The sequence below is a fragment of the Aythya marila genome, assembly GCF_965140915.1.
Source record: "Aythya marila genome assembly, chromosome: 6".
In the NCBI taxonomy this organism is placed as follows: Eukaryota; Metazoa; Chordata; class Aves; order Anseriformes; family Anatidae; genus Aythya; species Aythya marila.
This window is the reverse complement of record NC_139047.1, coordinates 32,422,007-32,434,200: the sequence shown is the minus strand read 5'-3', so window position 1 is coordinate 32,434,200 and position 12,194 is coordinate 32,422,007. Positions and strand designations below refer to the sequence as shown.

Below are 12,194 nucleotides of genomic sequence, written 5' to 3'. Positions count from 1 at the left end.
TTGCCTTATTCTTTACATAAATTCTAAGAGACAGTGGAAAACAGTTACAAGGCTGGATCCAGGCCAGAGTCAAGGTTATGTTTTTGTTTTGCTTTCCACAAAACACCCAATGCCCCAATTTTCTGTTCTCTTGGGGAAGTGGGGGTTCAGTAAAGAGCTCTTCATTCATCCACTAGCTCAGTGCTCACTGTCCTACTGAGCCTCCTACAAATCTTAGGTGCCAACAGGAGCAGAGCTTTTTCATGAGAATTATCTGACCTGGTCTCTGGATGCTTGTAGGCCAAATCTGTCCCATGACATGGAGCATCAATGCTGATCTCTAATCTGCTCAGTCTGAGGAACTGGGACTCTTACCAGACAATTGATCTTACAATTGACTGGTAGAGAGCAAGGTGCACTGTGGGAATAATTAAGTGAAAACCTGATCTCAAGTACTCTAACTGCAAGATACAATGATGGCAATAGTCTTCAAGACTGAACAAGTTTTCCAGAGACATCAAAATGTCAGTGCTCTTCCCATATTTTGAATGCCCTGTCATTAACCTGTGCAACACTGTGAGACCAACTTCAAAATGATCTGTTGCAAGAAAAGGGAAAATGATAATTATCAAGACTTTCAGCCCAATACAATTCTTTAGTGGAAAGTGTACACCTTTCTTGAGTACCTCTCCTATCCCATGAAAATACCAGAAGGCTTCCAGGTTTGACAGGAATTTTTATGTACAAAATTGCATCATTTTTTATAGGAAAGGGAAGGAGGGTTTCTTTTTTGTCCACGTCTGTTGTGTTGAACTTGTCCTGTATTTCCTGTAGGCTGGTCATTAGCTTTGTCCCCCTAAGATCTGAAGGATCATCTTGAGATAAATTCTATCCAGGGAACTCATGAAAATCAATGAGGCATATTTTTTTACTTGCATTATAAACTTTGGCCTCCTCTTTTTTGGTCTAAAAGAGTTTCACCCCTGTGCAGAGATCTGTGTGCCATTCTAAAGAAAAAAATATAGGCTTCCTTATTGCCTTTTTCAAAATGGCAAGTATCCCTCAAAATTTGGTATTTTCACATTTCATCCAGAATAATCCTCCTTTAAAGGAGGCTGTCCTCCAATTCCTAGAAAAAAGGTATATAACATAAAGGACTGGAGGGACAGCGGTCTGATTCTGCCAGTGTGAGTGCTTATGACTTCACCCCTTTGTCCTCAGCATCTTCTAAGCTCTGATTGATATCATATCCAAAACCCAGGCTGGCAAATGAAGAGTCCTGTGAGAGAACTGGTAATCTTTATTGTCATATTTTACTAATCTCTCAATAGTCCAATTCTGCTGGCATCATTTAAATAGTTGATTTAAGTTTGAGGGCAGAGCAGCTCCTGAGGCTTTAGAAGTCCTTTAAGTTCACTTGCAGAAAAGGAACTTCCCAAGGGTAAATCATCCACAGTTAGTAATTTGTGCCCATTGTTGTATCTCTGAAAGTCTTCAGAGGGTTGATCTGAAATCAAGGTTATTTCACATAAATCCAGATTTGACAATGGAACAGATTAGTTTGGGGGATTCAAACTGATAATAAGCAGGATGAGAACTAGTTCTTGAGCTTGTTAGAATTCTCTGGAGTCTTTTTGGTGATCAAAATGGTCACTTCTGCAATATGGAAACAGATCTGTTGAGAGAAAAAATAATGCCTACAAAAAAGAACAAAAACCCCACAGCACTGCACACAATGTTGTTATTTTTCTTTACATATCCCAAATCTAGCTATGAAACCAGTCTGAACTGAAAATTTTGCACAAGAAGCCTGTACCACTAATCATTTGCAGCATAAAGCTAAAAAAAGGTTGTAGAGGAGTCCAAATTCTGCTCTGTTACAGACTTCGGTGGTTCTTTCATCCATTTACATTGCTTTTGGTGGGATCACTGCAGCACAACTGAGAACACTTCCTTTGACCTATACAATTTATATTAAAAAAAAAAAAAAAAGGTTATAAAACCAAACTGAGCACAATTCCACTTTTAAGAATTAAATCCTTCAATTACCCATGTACAAATCCTCAGTAAAGGTTTTGGCTTTACTGCTCAAGCCTTTATAACCCACAGAGGAGAGCCTTCACATAAAAAAAAAAAAAAAAAAAAAAAGAAAAAAAAAAAAGAAAAAAAAAGAACATTAATGAATGTGGACTTGCAGCAGTGAGAAAGTTGGAATTCCTACTCTTTGGGAACTTCCAGCGTGTCAAAGCTTATTATTCTAAGCTGAAGCAAGTACTTCCAAAGTAATAAATTTGCACAAAAACTGAAATTTCTTTTAATTCCTGCTCAGAAATGCCAATGTTTTCATTGTTCTTAAATAGAAATGGGAATGGAGAATTACCTATATTGAAATATAGGTAATAGGTTTCCTTTTTTTTATTAGGTTTGCCAAACATGCTCAATTTGCCTGAAATATAGTTAATACCAATCTTCACTTTTTGTGAGGGTCCATCTTCTGGCTTTGTAGATAAAAGGGCAGAACCCCCAGATTTTCATAATGGTTAAATTTTTCTGTCCAAGCTACACTTTCCATACAGCACTAGAATCACATGAGTATCCAGCGCAGCACAGAATTCAGGCCACATTAAATGCATGTTATTTCTTGGGAGCTGCAGTCCCCTAAATGACCACGCAGGGAACAGAGTTGTGAATTATAAGTCCCACAAAGCAATGCACAAACAAGGAAATGAAATTGAATGTCATGGTGAATTAAGACAAAAAAAAAAATTAATTATATTTTTTTATTTAAAAGAAAGGAAAACCAAGCCTTTCTGAACTTGAATTGCATTTCATTTAGATTGCAACACTTCATTTTGCATCATCTCTATTGTGATTTTGAAAATCCTTCACTTTGGGAAATTATTTTGGTGGACACTGCTAATCCCATTGGAAACCCGAAACAGTGGAAATCTCTTGATCACCTCTGCTGTTGGTAGATACCTTCTCTGCTGTGGCAAGAACAAGCACAACCCAGCAATTCTGGTGAATCAACATAGGTGAAAAGGAGCCAAAGGAAATTACATGTAGCTGTTATAGCCATCTTCACCAGTAAAAGTATTTAGGGCTGTTAGATTCTTAACGCATCTACCATAACTCTCACCTGCCAGCCTTGTGACTCTTCTGCTGACAAATAACTGCTATCCTAAACTTCTCTTACTCTACAGCACGTTATCAGGAGTTACACTGGCGTAAGGGGGTTTGCTCTCATTTAAAGGGGGAAGGGGCTAAAAACAAAAAGAGATTTCTGAGAAACAACATAACTTCCCAGTATACTTGCTCTGTTATAATGAGCTGCACTTCCAGTAGACATATTGCTATTTTACCCAGAATTTAAGCTTCGTGTTGCAGTTCAGTGAAGATCCTGGAGCCAGATTCTCAGCTGGTACAAAACAGAGTAGCTCCTGCTGGTTGTACTGTTTGAAATTAGGTAAGAGTACCCCCTTCCAAGGCATTCATTGCAGTTATGCATCGCACCCTCAAAGCACCTGATGTTGTCTTGAACACCAACCATAAGCTTCCTGTCCTGATCCAGCCCGCAAAGTCAAGAGCTCAGGAAGCAAATAAAACTGACTGCATTAAATGCATTTTGTAGGCCACGGGAAAGAAAAAAAAGTGTTCACGGAGCACATTTTATTTTCCATTGGTGCTTCTGGCAACCTCCTTCTACACATCATCATCATTGGAGAGACAAAACCCAGGCTCCCTGTTGCATACACAAGAAAGGGAGACTTCCCCCGTGCTCTGCTGCACTGTGAGCTGTAAATTTTTGAAGAGCTCTGCTATAATCTTTTACAGTCTGCAATCCCACCCTTCAGCTTAATGAAATGGAATGGTACAAATGCTCTCTGGACATTTCACTGCTGACAGTTACCCAAAGTTTGCTTCAGCTGTTACAATAAGGGTATTTTATTGTCTTTTCTTTTTTTCTCTTGTACAATTTCATGACTAACTATGTGTAAAATGGAAGGAATTTGACTATCCTTTCTTCATCCAGTTGGACACAAACTGGACTGGTTCCTTTAACTCACTTTTCAGCTGGCAGGAGCTTGCTTTCTGTTTTCTTTTAAATGTCAGAAAAGGTTAAATAGACTCTTCAAATCTGCAATAGATTTTGAAGACCTCTGGGGGTGTAACCTTCATGAGAGAAACAGTTTATATTAGTTCAAACAACGAAGTTAAGTTCAAAACCTGGAAGGCAAGAAAAACAAACCTAAAATGTGTCTCACGTAAAATATGGGGGGGGGGGAAGAGAGGGGGGTTGGTTGTTTTGTTTTGTTTTAAAACTGATCTGGTATAAGGAAAGAGGAGTGTTTGACTCTATAGCTTTCTTGATTTTGATTTTTATTTTTTAATTTGATTTATATTCAGTTACAGCTTGGAAATACATGCAAGACATGCGGATCAAGGAGGTAGGTATCAGCAAGTGATTCCCATCATTTTCCAGTGTTTGCTTAATATGCTACTTTACTGTAGGATTTTCAAAGGGACTGAGAACCTAGCTAGCCTGTCACATCTCTCCCCACTTGAAACAGAAAACAAATGCAAACACTGGGTCTAAAAAGCTTAAAGGAAAATTGGCAAGGACTTCAGCTTTCACAACTTGCTGAAAAATTCAGCATTCTTCATACCAGCGAAACTAGCTACCATCCCAACTCAGAGTTTGTTTGGCAGATATAATCTTTAATTTGGTAGAAGGGCAGGAGAGGAGAGTATAGAGAAGTGCTTGGATCCATATCTCAAGTTCCTTTTGCCTTGAAATCTGTAGATGGTACCTTGTAGAGGAGTGAATGAGGATATGCATAGGTTTTGAACAGTGGTGAGTATTACATGACTAAGGCCTTAGCTTTCGAACTCCAAACATAGTCCAAGCTACCATGCAAATACACTAATACCAAATGCCTTCAGATTGAAAAATAGCTTGCCTTTTATTACTGCCAGCTACATGCAAGGATCTTACAAATACAGGGTGACCATGTTTTTAAGCTTGTTTGAATGCATCTTCTCTTTTCCACTGACAATATTGTCCATAGGGAAAACAGAAAATTTTGTCTAGTGATGTGGAACATCCCAAGCCATTCTGTGGGATGCCAGTCAAATAATCAGAAGTCTTGTATTTTAGATATAAAGATAAGACACGACTTACGAGCAGGAGTGCTTTGAAAATGCATTCGTGCTGCTTCCAGGTCACAACTGGACTATCACCCAGTGCTGAGCTCAAGTGCCCAAATGCAGCTGGTCACCTCTCTGTTCCTCAGGAGGGACCTCATTCCCACGAGCCCCACACTTATGTTGCTCCATGCTTGCTCCTGCCTGTGCTGTCCTTAAAGAAGAGAAGCCCACACTGAGCTCCCAACAGACATTTGGGTAGAGAGCAGTGGAGGGGAGTGAGGAAGCATCTGAGCAGACAGAGATCACGTTACAGCAGCACTAAGCCCCTCACCTCAGCACTGTTTCTGGTGCCAGGATCCTTTCCCAGTGCTTCCTTGCCTTAAGAAAAATATGAAAAGTGGTTTAATTGGCCTCAGGCCTGTTATCATTTATGACAGCAGTGATCAGAAACAGGGTCCTTTAACAGCCCAGTATTTAACGCATGCATTCACTTATGAGTAGAATGCTCCCTGTCTGTATGATTAATGTCATCTCAACATGTTCTATTAACAAAAAATATGAAGCACTTTGATTTTTTTCTCCTGTGTGACTGACAACATAAACACATTGTCAAAAGCACTGAACAGATGGTTAGGTGCTTAGGAAAGTCTGCTAGATTTAAAGTCGCTGGCCTTCAGTGAGTACTTAAACCACCACAGGCAGTAACTGAATGAAGGCTGTCCTTCATTTCCTCAGAGAGGGATGGAGTGAAACAGGGTGACACCTTGCAGCTTTCATACAGAAGTAATTCTGCATTTGTATCATAGTCTCTAGTGACAAGTCAGCCTCTTATCTGAAGCTGATGGTCTAACATCTGTAGAGAATGGCACAAGGAACAGAGATGGCTATCTGGTGTGGCTTGGCAGCATGCAGAGAACAGAGCTCCACTACGTACAGGAAGGATTCTTGCAGAGTGCCAGTATTTGCTCTTGAATCATACAGAGCAGCCTTCTCCATTGTACTTTGCTGGGAAGGATGTTCTGCTTGTGTCTCCCTTTTGTCCACACAACAAGCTTTAAGTGATCACCTGCCACTATCCTTGGGGCTGTCTGTCTTGGCAATCAAAACACTTTCTCATCATTTCCTAGAGATCATCACAGTTTCATCCTCCCCAGTGTCTTGTTTCACTTTTGGGTCTTTCAACAGCTTGAGTAATGAGTGTTGATCATCAGCTTCACTCCCACAACATGAATGAATTATTTGTGCAGAGATCTCTTAGCATGATGACAAATCTGCAGGGGCCTTAGTCTTCCTTTCTGCTACCTGAGGGAGGTTTGGTTCTTCTTGTTCACAGATTCCGATGGCATAGATCATCTTGTGCTCTCTCCAGCAGCTGGTATGGGTTTCATTATATACAGGGCTAAAAGCTGGTAGAACTAGCATTATATTCAGGCTACAAACAGAAAAGGAATAAAATACCGGAAGGAACCTGCAACCTTCCTTTTCCCTCTTCTGTTCTTTACTATGTAAACCAAACTATCTTCATTTCTCAAGCTCTACAGTCACTTCATGAATTCACACATCCAAAAGGCAGTTTGCTCAGTTTCTTCTGAATGTTTTCCTGCAAATATTCTTGTCAGTTTCTCAGATTTTTAATTATAATTATTTTTTAATCTTGAATATCAAATGTCTGAGATCTTTCAGTGCTAATCCATTACCATCATTTGATTTATTGATCCTTTTTTTTTTTTTTTACAGTGAACCTTTCACCCCTAATGAGAAAATGTGGTAGCCTTTCATAGAGTGACTTGAATACTGTAGCATCTCTTCAGGTCCAGGCACCGTCTTAATGTCTCTCTTCCTTTGAACTCACTTCTGATGAACCAACAGAACCTATTTCAACATTTTTTTTTGCCCTCGTAGGGCTATTAATTTACCAAATTGGTATCAGTGATAAAAATAAATAAATAAATAAATAATTGGTATGTAAGATAGCTTGATTACAGAATTGTGGAAGAAATATCCTAAAAGCAAACCATTTTGGACAAAGGTCTCATCAAACAACCTCGATGTCTTTCTGTAGGGTACCCTACTGTTTAAGTCTGACTCCAAGGAATGAGATAAGTCAGCAGGAAAACTAGTACTGTTCCCAGTTGATCTCACACTGCCATCCAACATCCTCTGTTAGAACAAGGTGGTAAAGATTTGTGATATAATATTTGATACTTGACACAGCTGAGAACCAGGCATGGCTATGAAGAATTTGGTGTGGGCCCTCCAAACACAGGGATATTGATGTAAAAAAAACTTCCCCATCACAGAAAAGTGGTTGTGTCCCCAGTGAGAAGACAGAAATCCTTTAAAATCTTAAGCAAAACTTCTAAGTATGGTTTCTGAAAATGGCAATCACAATCTAGTTACTGTATAACAGTGTTAATTAAACACGGCTCATTAGAGAGCTCATTGGAGATGTTGTATGTTTGGATTACTGTCATTAGTTTTACTGAATTGTTAGTGCTCCATATTTTGATTTAAAACAAATGAGTATTGAACAATATATGCAGAAGGAACAAATTAAAAATTGACTGACAGATCTCAAAATTTCAATCCATGGGAAAAGACTTAATGACTGAATTTTTAGTGCTGCTCTTCTAGGACGAGGCTCATTTCAGATATGTAATTTCATCACTGATTTAGTAATAGATGTAAAATCCTTGCTGATGAAGGATACTGGGTGACACAAACATAGCTAGAGCAATGATTTATAGTGAAATTAATCACTTGGTATATTCAAATGAAAATATTTCAGTAAAAGTTTCTGCCTTAGGGAAAGCCAGTAAGTACATCATGCCTACAGAAAGACTATCCATCGGGACAAATGTTTTAGCTTAAGATAGAATTTAGCAAAAGGCTGTTCGCTCTGATTATGAAAACAAGTTAAACAGGGTGGTTGAGGTCATAGGGTATGTTGAAAGAGAAGTAATATGGTAACAGATGATATTACCTCTTCAGATGACATTTACTGATGCCAGCTTGTTGCATTCAGTTCTGAATCCACACCTGAGAAAGGACACAAAAAACAAGACTTTGCAGAATGAAACCACATGATTATTTTAGGTCTGGAGAAATCCCTGCACCATGGGAGAGTTAAGGAAATCAATCTGTTTAACTAATCATGAAGGCAACTGGGGAGATGAGAGGTGACTTGATTACTCTATAATTACCTTCCCAAGGAAAAAATAGCAGTTGCTAAAGAGGTCTTTAATTCAACAGAGAAATGCAGAACAAGAATCAGTAGCTTGGAGTTGAATTAAAAGTTGGCATATTATTTAATAGTGAGGGGGAAGGGAGAAATATAGTCTATTTGGAGTAATCTGCCTCCAGAAACAGTGAACCCTCTCTCATGCCTTGTCTTCTCCAAATAAGACTTGAGCATCTTTCTAGAAAACAGTTTCACTGAGCAGTATTAATGGATGTTACTAGATAGTGACTGGGGAAAAAAATGTAACTTGTATTCATGAAATATACAGGCAGTCAAATCAGATAGCTCTAATGGTCTGGCCTAGATTCAGAGAATGTAAAACTAAGAACTGCCTGGTACTGAACAGGACTATGTGAGATGTTTTAGTTTCACAGTAGTACAGTAACCTTCTGAATAAATTATATTTGACCTCTGCATCCTGGCTGTGGTTAATCCTCTTGGGAAAAATGCCTTAAAAGACAGTCATTGAAAGTTTAGCTGCCAGGGTATTGATTGACTTACTGGTAGTTGAATAGGCTAAGACAAACCTTACAAAGTGATCTAGCACGGCTAATGCTTATTTATATGATTTATTTATTTGTTTGTTTGTTTACTTATTTATTTCCTTCTTTCTTTCTTTTTTTATTTCCTTATTTCCAGGTGGAAGAAAATCTGAAATGAAAAGCTCAGCTGATTCTTCTGTAAGTCAGCGGGGCTCTGACATTCTGGATTGCAGATATTGCTTGATGCAAACTGAAGCTTTAATGACAGTAGTTAATAATGTCTTTATCTGCTGCTAATAAATCCAATCTCTTATAGAAATTACTTTTGTTGTTGTTGATCTATCTTCCTGTTTTTGTGACTGTGTGCTGGGCTGAGGAAAGCCAAGAGCAAATAACTGGCTATTTCAATAGTATCTATCCAGAGTATACTTTTGGGCTATCTTTGTTTTTTAGCTAAGTTTTTGGCTATAAATGTCTAAGATTTATCTTGCATGGAAAAAAAAAAAATGTAGAAAGTGAATGGCCTTCTCAATACTCTTGCAGTATCATGTTAGCCTGGCCCATGCTTTGTTGCTTTCCACAGATACCCCTTTTTCCAACATGCTACTGTCTTTAGAGAAGCCACATTTTAGATGCACTTTGTATTGAAAATGTTTTTACATTCTCTGAAAGTTCTTGGTGCTCATACCAAGATATGTGTGCACATCTCATCCCTAAAATCCACAAAGCGTTATTCATGACCTACTACTTTCCAAGGCATATGGGAGAAATAAAATGACTGGTTTCACTGATGTTGTTCCTTCCTAATCCATTCAGAACATTTTGAATTTGAGAGAGTTGTTGTTTTCTTGAGCAATTTAGTTTTTTCTGGTTGTTTTCCAAAAGCTAGGCAATTTTGGATAATCATCCATTTTCCAAACACACTAGTGCATGGTCAGACTGTGACCCGTCTCTCTGGAATAACTTGCAGGATGCGTTCTACTATTTTATCCAGCAGATGTGACACTGAGACATGTCTTCCATTTGCACTTGTTTATGCACTGTGATACACAGATAGAACTAGCCAACCAAATCTCTTTGTTTTAACTAGTCATAACAGTCATGAATGGATGGCTGGGCTACTAAGCACTTCTTACTTCAGGAGGCTTAGAGCTACGAACACTTTTAATACAAAAGTAAAAAGGTTTGTGATTTTTGAAAGTCTGATAGCTTACTGCCAAGGAGCATACTCCTGAACATCTGATTCCTTTTGTGACTGTCTAAACTTGTGATTCAGAGATGGACAAGATGAAGCCTGTTGATCCCTTCCTGTGTGATATTCATCCTGTCAAAGTTGTTTGAAAGTACAGTACATTCTATATACACTAGGAATTTACTCAACTCATGCATCTTTCGCTGTTGACAATACTATCCCCACCCAGCTCTTAAAATTAAATGATCTTTTGAAAAAGTGTTGTAGATCTTGGCATTCTTCTAAACAGACCACATCCAATTTTTGGCCAACTTCTTGTAATTATCATTGGCTCTTTTGTTTTTGTTTGGTACTTTAGATTTCTGGAGAATTTCCACAGTAATACAGAAAACATTTTTAGATTTATTTCTCTAGAAGGGTCAATGAGCCAAGGTAAAATAGGTGTAGTTGGTTTGTAAAGCAACTGAGAGATTTTGGCCCTGAAAGGCTGAGCAAGACTGAAAACACAACAGAAGTCTGCAGCATCAGGTTTAAAAAAATAAGAGCAGTCCATTGCGCTATTAAAGAATTTGGTGCCATGCTTTAAAAGGTAAAATCAAAGAATTCTGTGTGCCATATAAAGTTGAAAGGGAAGCAGTATCCAAAAGGGTTGGGTGACCAGTTTTGAAACACTGTTTGAATAAGATGGATGGATTGGAGCTTGCCGTACTTGGTTTGAGGCCAGGAATAATCTTTTCAAAGCTAGAAGTGCTTTTGATCTCTGCCTACTCCTCCTCATCGTTGTGAATCTCCAGGGATACAACCCTACCATGCAATACAAGGGAAAGAAAATGTGCTTCAGAGGAGGGAGAGGAAAAAGGAGAAGGAAGCCAAAGAAATAGTATCTGAGAACAACACCGCTGCCTGTAATGACACTGACCCGCTGGTGCCAGTGGAAGAGTTTTGTAATATTTTTCCAGGTCTGCTCTTGTTTTTGATACTGGACTGTGGAGCTGGCTCAGTGATTGTGTACCACCCTCCACCCACTTCCAAGGATTTTGAGAATTGTTTCAGTTTGTATGGACCTGTGACTTGGAAGTAGACACAAAATGTTTTATGGAGCAAAAGTCCCATCAGGAAAAACGGAGCCAAATTGATGGGAGAATTGGCTCCATAGACAAATTGAGGAGTGGGGTCATTTTGTCACTATCTTTATTTCAGCTAGGAGATAGCTATCTTGGAGGTGTAAAGCAACCTACAAACCTTGGAGGTTTGTAGAGTGCAACAGTCCCAGTGAGTGATTTGGGAAGAAACAAAGGGGAATAATCCATAAAATGATTACAATAGAGGGCTCAGGAGGCACATGGTATTGTTTATAATGGAATTTATGCAGCTTAGTTGGAATGACATCTCAACTCTTGTTTTAAAAAAAATAAGTATCTTGTCTTTCAAGGACCACATTAGACCTCTTCACTGCACAGTGCTTCTGAAACTACCCTAGCATTAATTTTGGGTCAGACTTAACTTGGAGAGAGTGCTGTATCCATGAGATTACTAAGACCACATCTCCAAGGCAGACCTCTCCGTGGAGGTCTGTCGTAGCCTGCAAAAGCGAGGAAATTAGAAGGCCTTTCTGGGAGCATACAGTCATACCTGGACACCTCTTCTCTACAATTCACTTGCCACTAAGACTGGGACAGAATCATGGCCTCCTGTTGGGTGGCATATCTTATGATGCATGGGAGATTTTAATAAGCTTTTTCTGTGAGTAATATAATCTCCTGGGACTGTGGATACAGGCTCAAGCCATGGAATAAATGTGGCTTTTTAGGCTTACAGTTGTCCTGAGCAACATTCTCCACTCAAAACCCCACCCTGCGCTTGCTGGCGGGAGAGTATAAACAGTCAGTTGGAAACTTCCTCTGGTTTCTTCCCATCCAATTCAGAAATTCCCAGTGTGGAGGTACCCAACAGCACCTCTGGCTGTGGCCACCACACAAATCACTTCTGAAAGGCACCATGGTCATGGCTACAAAGAAGCCTGCAGACCACTTCAGTCCCTGAAGCCCTACAAGGGAGCCAGCACCTCAGGGGCTATGGTGCCGAGCAAATTGCATAGATGCAGATTATCTGTGCTGACTGAGGTGGGTCTCTGCTTTCTGAATCGTTGAAG

General features: G+C 39.2%; 1 long non-coding RNA gene across 1 annotated transcript in view; it reads right to left on the bottom strand.

Moving 5' to 3' along the window:
- Positions 1-8,136: 8,136 nt before the first annotated feature.
- LOC309879360 overlaps positions 8,137-12,194 on the bottom strand; it is a 41,804-nt gene continuing 37,746 nt past the window's right edge. Inside the window, exon 4 of the long non-coding RNA XR_014317724.1 lies at positions 8,137-8,166. This is a non-coding gene — a long non-coding RNA (uncharacterized lncRNA). The remainder of the gene's footprint in view (positions 8,167-12,194) is intronic.